The following is a 9,810-nucleotide window of genomic DNA, read 5'->3' as shown; positions in this document are numbered from 1 at the left end:
TAGTTTGTCACGTTTTACCCCACAACCCTCTCAGTCTTAGCATAGCATGGTGTAGCTTATTACGCAACTAGCTATTTGACAACCTCAGATAAAGTTTTGGACATTTCCATAATGGAATGCTTCACCTAGTGGAAGTCACAAAGACAAGGCCGTATCTCAAGTTGCCAGCAATAGAAATGAAACCAACAACAGAGATATGCCGTGAGGTAATAAACAAAAGCATAGGTGGACTAACTCCATGTTTGGCCAACAGTCATTTGTGAAATCCTCCTGCGAAGAACATAAATCCCCCTTTAGAGCTGTGTGGAGAGGCAGAGTGTCATTATGGTGTTGTGGACCACAGTGAGGCCAGTGGAGGGGAGAGACTCAATGTAGTGTGGTATGATGTACAGGCAGACGGAGAGACGCTGCTGTGTAGTCAATGACCCTGAGCCTGGGGAGCCTGGGGAACGTGGAGGATAAGACGCCACTGCTGATTCTCATTGCACTGCTGGAGGCTCCAAAAAATGAGGGGAGGGGGGTGGGGGGGTGGGGGGGGGGTGAAAGAAAGAGGACCAGACAGATGGGGTAGAGAGATGGAAAGGAAGAGAAAGGAGTACAGGGAGAGGTAGAACATGCAAAGAGGGAAGTCATGCGAAACAGAGAGAGAGAGAATTTGAATTAAAAATCCCCTTTATTGGGTCAGTACATAACAATGCAATTTCAGACACCGAACCACTCAGGACATCATCATCATCATCATCATCATCGTTGTCATTATCATCTTCTGCATCATCCCTATAAGGAAAAAAAGGAGTTAAAACATTCAGCAGCAGACCACCAGCATCATCAACAGCACACACATCATTTTCCAGGCCCCAGGTGCTCACCAACACAAGTACGTTCACAGGAGAGAGAGAGAGAGAGAGAGAGAGAGAGAGAAATAGAAAAGTAGAGAGTTAGATAGAGAGAAAGAGATGGAGAGAGGGAGGAGAGAGAGAGATGTGGACTGTGTGTGCCCATGCTGGGTGATCCATCCCTCCCTGTGGGGATGAAGAATGCCCCAGGGATTATCCTCTCTGCTCGCTGCTCAAATAGCCCTCAGAGCTCTTCTCACTTAGCTGTGGGCTCCCAGGGCCCTGGGGTGTCACACACTCGCCCCACGCTCCACAAAATACACCTCTGCTGAGGCTCCCTGATGCCCTGCTCTCTGCCAGTAATCTGCACAATAACAGTGTGAGATGGTGTGTGTGTGTGTGTGTGTGCATGTGTGCGTGTGTGTTTGTGTGTGTTTGTGTGTGTGTGTGTGTGTGGGGGGGGGGGGGGGTTTGTTTTTGCAACAATTTTTTTGAAGCAGCTCCACAATCAGACCAATCTCTTTGAGCAAGAGAAAAGACACTTGTACATTATTTGTGGCACTGCCAAATGGTTGAGACTCTCGTACAGATCAATCAAACAGTATCTCCACCAAGGAACTGAACAAAGACTCAGTGACCACAAGGGAGCAGAAACATCTGAACAAATAGACAAATACTTCCAGTGAGAAACATCATGTATATTTGTAAATCTATCATGTATTCACACAAGGAAACCCTCCCCTCAAACACTTGTCCCTCCCTCGACATCTGGTGGATGAAAAAGAAAAAAAGAAAAAAAAACAATACATTCAGTTCAGTCAAGCTTTGAACATGTGTCTCTCTATGACTAAGGGTGTGTGCTTGCATAGCACAGACGCTTGGGTCTGTTGTGAATTCTCTTTCTCAAAGCATCAATTAAAACAAGGAAACATAGAAAAACATTGTGGGTATTATCAGTATAACCTTGTCCAAAGTTTATTAATCTTATTGTTGAAACAGTGCATCTATCAGCAGTCCTAACAACATTTGTAATGAAAGCTTGTTTTTTGGATAAATGTTTAATTGGCTGAAAATCCTTTGCAACATTTTAATGATGGGTCAGAGTTCATTTGATTCTGCCATGAAGATTAAGGCAATAGAAGGTGTTAATTGGGTTTCTCTAAGTTACTTTTTACTTTTTTGTAGAGATCTTATGTGAGATGTTATTACAAAAAAGTGATGCAAAGGCTGGTTCTAGTCAGGGGAGATAGAGGGAAATGTCAGTTAATTGTGAACCTGGCTCATTTGTGAGCACCCCGCTGTTAAAGGTTTCTCAAACTTACCTTTTCTCCTGCCAGGCACCTAACTGCAAATTATAGGCAATTACCAGGAACTTCAAATATGCATGGTGGGAATAATCAAAGACTAGAGATGCAAAATGCACCTTATTTTCTTTCTCTTTCTTATTGCTTTGCGTTGAACAAAGCGTTTATTATGGTATGAATAACAGATTATTATGAATAACAGAAAAGTGTATTTGAAAGCCAAGGAAATGCCTGTCCTCCAATGTCAGAAGTTAACAATCTAATGCTTTCAACACATCTTCACTGCAACCTGTCACTGCACAGTAACATTGTCATCCTGCATTTCTACTGCAGCTGCTTTATATTACAGTTACAGGCTGAAGGCTGAATACAATGAATGCAAAGCATAGGTGTTACACACTGTTGAGGAAAATAACATAAGTATTTTATCAATACATGCAAACCGCATGCCAAGCCTGTATTCAAGGTCGTTCTTGATGCTGTCAAGTGGTTTTCATCCCATCTGTTGGGAGAAAAGCTTTGTGTCCTTCATGGAGAATTGGCATTTCTACCCCAACAGTTATGCCTATGGATAGATTTATGAAAATCATCATCGCTAATAACAGCATTTTACTGGCACACCGCAGGGCATTGAATGCATCTGCACATGCTCTACTCACTTTGTGACACGTATATATATATATATATATATATATATATATATATATATATATATTATGCACAGATACATGCCTACATAGACACACAGTGTAACCAATGTAACCAATACACAAGACAGACACACACACACACATGGTTTCCCATTAGCAAATACAAGCAACACACGCACACATCGTAAGCCACCCGAATCTTGTGTTGGTCAGATGTTTGTTTTTGTTTTTTTCTGAACGATTCTACAAGCCAAGAATAATGAACCTTTTATAACCATGGTCCTTTTTCTAAGAGGAAACACTTTTTTCTGTAAATATGTCTCAAGTCAAATACTTCCAATTAGACACAGCGCATACACATTTCTCCTGAGAGAACACTCTCAACAGGGGGCAGGATTAAATGAATTACTGTCTGACTGTGAAGCAACAGTTATGTTTAGAACAAACCACATCTTTTCAACAAAGATCTGAAAATTACAAGAATTTCAGTATGATAGAAGAGAACCATTTAATGAAGTGGGGGGTGGGGATGGTGATAGATGGAGGAAGAAGAGGGGGGGGGGGGGGGGGTTCCATCATTCCCCCAAGTCCAGACAGAACACACAATGTATTGAAAGCATTAAATATACAGTATATATTCCCAATGTCCCAATAGTCTACAGGTGCAGGTGCAAATAGGTACATCAACCTGCTGCACTAACTTTATTTCAAAAGGCCTTCATCGTTGAGCTAAACTAGATGAAAAGTACAAATGAGTCTAGAATTAAATCAAGTGGTAGACTGCTTTGATTTTCCTGCACCATACGAAGCACATTTTAAGTATGATTCTTCAGACATGTTTTACAGCAGTCGTGATCGGGAGACAACAATATACTGTAAAACCGAATTCGGTTCTCTGCAGGTTTGATTAAATTTGTCCCAGGCGACTCTCTGTCACTCTGATCTGTCCCTGGTTGAACTAAGAAACTGAAAACATCTCTATGAATTCTTCTTCACAATGAGACGTTTTTAGAGGCATGCTTTATGGAATCCCTACTGAGGGTATTTTCTGCTCCTCGTTCTCCTCATTTTGACAGCCCGGTTGTTAATTCCTCTCTGAAAGTTTGCTGTCAACTTTGTCAGACTAATATGAAGTCACTCTTCAACTCTTAAGCCCACCGCAGCTGTTGGGTCAATAAGTAAGGTACAGTAAATGTGTTTCCATTGATCCAGTGAGACAGAGATGAAATAATGTGTTTTACAGTAAATATGCATGCTCAAGCATCATCAGTTCCTGCAAAGATCCACAAAGTGGTGGCGGTTACATCAGCATCGTTCTTTTTTTCCCAGCATTTCCGGGGCAACAATTACGGTTTAAAGTCCAAATATCCAACCCAATCAAAGGCTAATAGCGTTAAAGATGTGCGAAAAATGTATTTTCAATCTCTCATCTTTGGTGAGATCAATCTCTCACTGATGTTTCCTATTCAGTTCTCATCCAGAGGAGGATTTCCCTTTCTTTATTTCCCTGTTCAAAATCCCTTTGAGAAAAAGACCCTCCAAGCTATAATAAATGTATGTGCCTGAAATAAACTGATCAACCATCACCAATTAGGCAGACATTTTGTTTTGGATTCTGTAGCCACTGAGATCTAGTTTAAGGCAACAATGTGCAGGAGCTTAGATAGAAAACATGCCTCTATCCGCTAACAAGTCCTAATGCTGACCAAAGCACCTTTCAACCACCGACACCACTGCAAAACCACTGTCTTTTAGCCAAGACAACAGTACATGTTTTCAATCATTACACAGATGCATGTGTGTCAGGACTTTGTGCTTGGATGAACCAACCATTTCATAATTAATTAGAATTTGCATATAATTTCTCAATAACATCATCATTAGAGCAGGCAAGAAAACAAAATGGTGAAGGGTCAAATCAACTTCATAGCCACTGGGACTAAACTATACAAAACACAAGAGCTGTGGATCACATTATAAGGACGGGGGGGGGGGGGGGGGATATTGAGATGTGATAATATCTGTAATGTGTTTCTGGATGGGGCTTATGGAGCTTTTACTCTTGTGGTGCCATCGGGGGGGGAAGAGGTTCCATCCTAAGAGCAGGATATTAAACTTGTTTTTCTTCTCTAATACATCTTTGTGGGAGATTAGGTCACGCCTGGTGACCTCACCTCACACTCTGATGTCATTCACCATGCCGGAGTGGTCCTGGGGGGCCGCTTGGGCCGTTGGCCACTTGTCATTTTGCCAATAATCTCTTCATTAAATTAATCACTTTGCAGTGATGATGTACATAATCATCAATTAGCCACTGGTGTTGAGATGAACCCTCTGCCAAACTTTGGAGTCATCATCTCGTCATCACAGTGCAGTGTCTCTAGGCTACAGAACATATATTCAAACAAATGATAAGCTTTAGTTTATTGAAATTAACTGAATGTGTTTGAATAACGACAAAACTGATATTGGGTGGATATTTGGTTTTGCATGGTAACAAAATAAGGGGGGGGGGGGGTATTTGCAAAAGGAAGGTACAGTATTTATAACATCTAAGACAAAGTCTTTGCTATCTGGTTAGTATATTTTACCTAGTGTTCACCAATTCTGTAGACAAGCTTATCTGAAGTCCAACAAAAAAGGAGAAAAATTCACCAGTCTACTCACTTTACCTTTCACAAACACTACAACTGCAGCCATTCAATTATATCTTGTCATTGCCTGAGGCTGAGGGCATTTTGTAGGTTGAAGTAATGGTTTTAGTTTCACATCTCATTCCCTTGATAACATATCAATGTAAAAAAAAAAAAAAAAAAAAAAAAAAAAAAAAAAAAAAACTTTCTCCCGAAAGAAAATGACAATTTCAACTGAGGGTAACCATACGTATTATCTGATTGGTTGATAGTTTAACTGTGTATAAATGGACATGATATGTTTTCATGTACAGTTCTGTAATGGTAGCCTATGTCACAAGCTAATTCTTTAAACAACAAGTGTGATTTAGTAATCTCAGCTGTTGTAGTGGAGCTACTCCCTGCACATCCCTATGCCACTCTGATGAGGTGACAGGAGAGTGATGCCTCGGGTATTGAAGAGGACGCGAGTCATATCTGGTGAACTCACAGCAGCAAACATTTCGACGTGAGATGAAATTATCCATGTCAGGAAGCCATCTGAATGTGTGACAAGCAGTTTGAGGGAGACTTGAGGAATGAGGTGTGCTCCTGAAATTGACATTACTTGGTGAACAACCTACAGGCAAAATATTCTCAAAGAAACAGTGCAATAACCCTAATGTTAGCTCCCATAGCTCAACTGAGGAAAGCAATTGCTGTAATTGAAAGAAATAAACTCTTGGTAAAAAAAAAAGGAGAGATAGAATGAAGAAGGAAGTTAATAGTTTCCTTTATAGTCTAACTGGGTTATCTTAGACGGCAAGAGACACCCACCTCATTTTCAAACCTTCACATAAATTATTCAAATGAGTGTAGGAGGGGAGTCATTTGCATATAGATAAAAGTCAGTTTAATATTGTAAATTACCTTTTTATACCGCAATCTAGAAGATTTGGCTTTAATCTCCCAATAAACGCCTCTTGTGTTTTTTTTGTGAACCTGGAGTGTGAGAGGAGGAGGAAGGAAGGATGAAGATATCACAGGCAAAGGTTTTCTATTCATTCTGCACCCCCCTTTAATTAATAGATTATTTACACATGCACACCCCTGTCACTCTCTCTCAAAGCATCTCGTTAGCGCTCTGACCCCTCTGCCTGGCAACCGAGCTGTGTCTCCCTGACCATACACAGTCAGTCTGCCAGGAGAGGGAGAGAGAGAGAGAGAGAGAGAGAGAGAGAGAGAGAGAGAGAGAGAGAGAGAGAGAGAGAGAGAGAGAGAGAGAAAGAGAGAGAAAATGTGTCTGAAAGGAATGCTTTTTCATTCTGGCCTCATGATGGAGCGATTCAGGTATTCCTACAACTACCTCCATTTGGTTTCTTTAATAGCATTAGGTTGTGATTTTGAGTGTGTGCATCCCATAGAGTTTCACAAACAGAGTGGAAAACAGAGAGGAGATGGGCTTCAGTAGGTACAGTGTGATGTAATATACAAACTAGAACATGTAGTCTCACCTTGGAAATGCAAGTAGCAATCAGACCATAGGACATACAGTATTTCCATGTTCTCTTGTTCCTCATATAGCATTAGGCGACCTGCTGTAAATCATGTGGGTACAATGGTGTAAAGGTGTGACAAATTTCACTGTCCTCCCTCCCTCCCTCCCTCCCTCCCAAGCAGAAACACATAAAATAAGATGACTGCTGATTTTCATGGCTATCATAGGATTCCTCTCCTCACCGCAGGTGATATATGAAGATAACATATATATAATAAAACGTGATAATGTGTGGGCTTAGAAAATGAAGAACGAAAATATCAGGGCTCTTTGATTTGTATGTCCAACGGCGACACTTGAGATGAACGAACCATGTCTTAAATTACCATGTAATAAAACTTTACCTCTGAAGGTGGGGTTCCTGCGGAAAAATATATATTGCTGGCAGCTTAATGGAGCCAGAGAGAAAGAAAAAAACCCTGTATGGTCTCCCATTATATTCTCCCATCTGGGACAAATTATATTACTGATTCAGTGTGTAAAGCTAGCTGTGTGGTGACGTTATACCTTAAGACACGAGCAAGTTGATCATCTTAGATCAATACAATGATGTACGACAACAATCTATTTTACAATTGTATTCATACGTTTCATTTCAATTAGTAAATTACTCGTTTTGCTGCCTTGAGCTGTGCTTACGATATTCTGCTAAACAATGAAAACTGTACAGACAGAGGTCCTATATTAAAGCACCTTGAGGTCTGTCCAATAGCAGCTGCCTTAAACATGCTCCTTAGTACCCTCCAGGTAAATGACTTGAATTACATGTGAAAATATTAAAAGAAAGCAAGTAAGACAATCCTAATACTCATTATCAAACACATAGAAGCCATAGAATACAAATAAGTTCTTTGTCTACTGGACCGTTTCTACAACACTGTGCAGGATTGATTGATTTTCCTGTTGTAAACCTGCACACTTCTTTAATGTAATGTTGACAGGACAATTCTACATGGGGCTCATCCATCCACCATAGCTGTGGTTGTCTTGCTTTAGGCGTTACAAGGACAAGCACACACAACACACACTTGTGATATTTCCCCCCCCATCTCCCCTGTGTTTAGTGACAGCCATCACCATGCCGATCCCACAACACACAGTTCAGTTCCACTGGGCTGGGCCAAAGTGAGGGTAAGGGGGGGTGGTGACGCAAGGGGGAAGGGTAGCTGGAGCAGAGATCTCAGCATAGAACACGCCAAGCTTTAAAAGACACAATCCTCCTGTCTCTCTCACAAAGGGAACACAATCCAAATCAATACTGTCATTATCAGCCGGGCCGGGGTTGAATTAGATGTCACAGAACCTCTGGGCAAAGGGGGAGCTGACACACATGAAGATTATGAGGGGTGGGTGATGGATAGGGGGCAGCCCTCACAACCCTTTAAGAGGCCTGGATTGCCTGAGTGGAGCAGGTATGGATTAGCAGTTATAGTCTCCACCAATCGCTGATGACCAAGTAGTGAACTTAGTAAATGGAATACAATATCAAAACAGCGGGCTCAGGACTGTATCTCTATAAAAGGGAATGAAACTAGTGTAGCGGAGAGCAGCGGCATGGAATGGCTGAGTGGGGCTAGTGCTGCTGACTGCTAGAGGGACAACACTAGTAAGGACCTACTCTCAGGAAAAAGCCATAATTAGGGACTTACAGGTACTTAATGATGGAGAGTGTGAATGGAAGTAATAGTTGCAGTCACTGTGTGAAAGGGGAAAAAAAAGAAAAAGAGACTAAAAAAAAAAGAGATCTAATTCAAATCACATCTGAAACCTCAGAAGAAGTTTTCAGCAGGATTTACAAAACAAAAGAGCAATCAACTCGAGCAAACTGGCATAGGACAGAACTATCCATTGTGACAACTTTATATAGGATCTTTTTCAGAATACTATAGAATATGATCACTATTCAACAGCAACAAGAACAAAGTCACACCTTATTGGTGGTTCAAAAGGCAAAGAACACAAAGACAACAGGGGGGGAAACTGAAAAAAAAACCCACCTCCCATCTTCTTGACTGGGTGATGGAGAGTGGATACAGATGTCCAGCCCATGATGCATTGGCTAGACGAGCTATTGATTTGGTCTGGGCCAGTGCCCTGATATATCATGTCATTTTTGTTTATAAAGGTAGATTGAGAACACAAGCGTTTCAATTTAAGTGTGCAAAATAAAAGCTGCATGGTGTAGCACTACGGGTGCAGGCTGGTCATGATGAATCACGCCTTCCCAGGGCCCAACTCTGGAGCGGGGTTGGAGGATCGTCTTCATCAGGCAAACCCAGACAGGGCGTCCATCGTCGTACAGCCCATGCCGATGAAATGACTCTGTAACGCCTCAGCTACTGGTCAAGTACAGGAATGCTTAAGGGAGAAAAGACCAAACTGACTACATTACTTTTTATTGGTTAGTGGAAGGAAGACTTCTTATCTCGCCCAAGTATTATATTTCAGAAATATCACTTAAGTGGTCGAAGATAAAGTTTGAAAAATAAGTAAAGAAAACTGAAAACAAGAAAAATGCTCATTGTAGCTCTGTCATTTGATAGTAATTATCTTATTACTGGACTTTTTGATCCACAAATATTCCTGGCACTGAAATGATTGTGCTTGAGAGGTTGATGCACAGGGAAAGTACATATTGCAGTGTAGTTAAGAAAGTTTTATGTCAGACTGGGTAGAGGCCCCCCACAGTTTAGAAAGAGAGAGTAGAGATGAAACAGCAGGAGAGAGCATGAGCCCCTGAGAGACTGATTAGTAGATACAACTACAGGACACAAAACAAGAGTTAACCAGAGGGTGCAGAATCTGTCAAAGCAAGAGTTAAATCAGGGTGGGAAACCATTGGGAATATGT

The sequence above is a fragment of the Argentina silus genome (genome assembly GCF_951799395.1).
Source record: "Argentina silus genome assembly, chromosome: 1".
NCBI lineage: Eukaryota > Metazoa > Chordata > Actinopteri > Argentiniformes > Argentinidae > Argentina > Argentina silus.
This window is presented reverse-complemented; position numbering follows the sequence as displayed.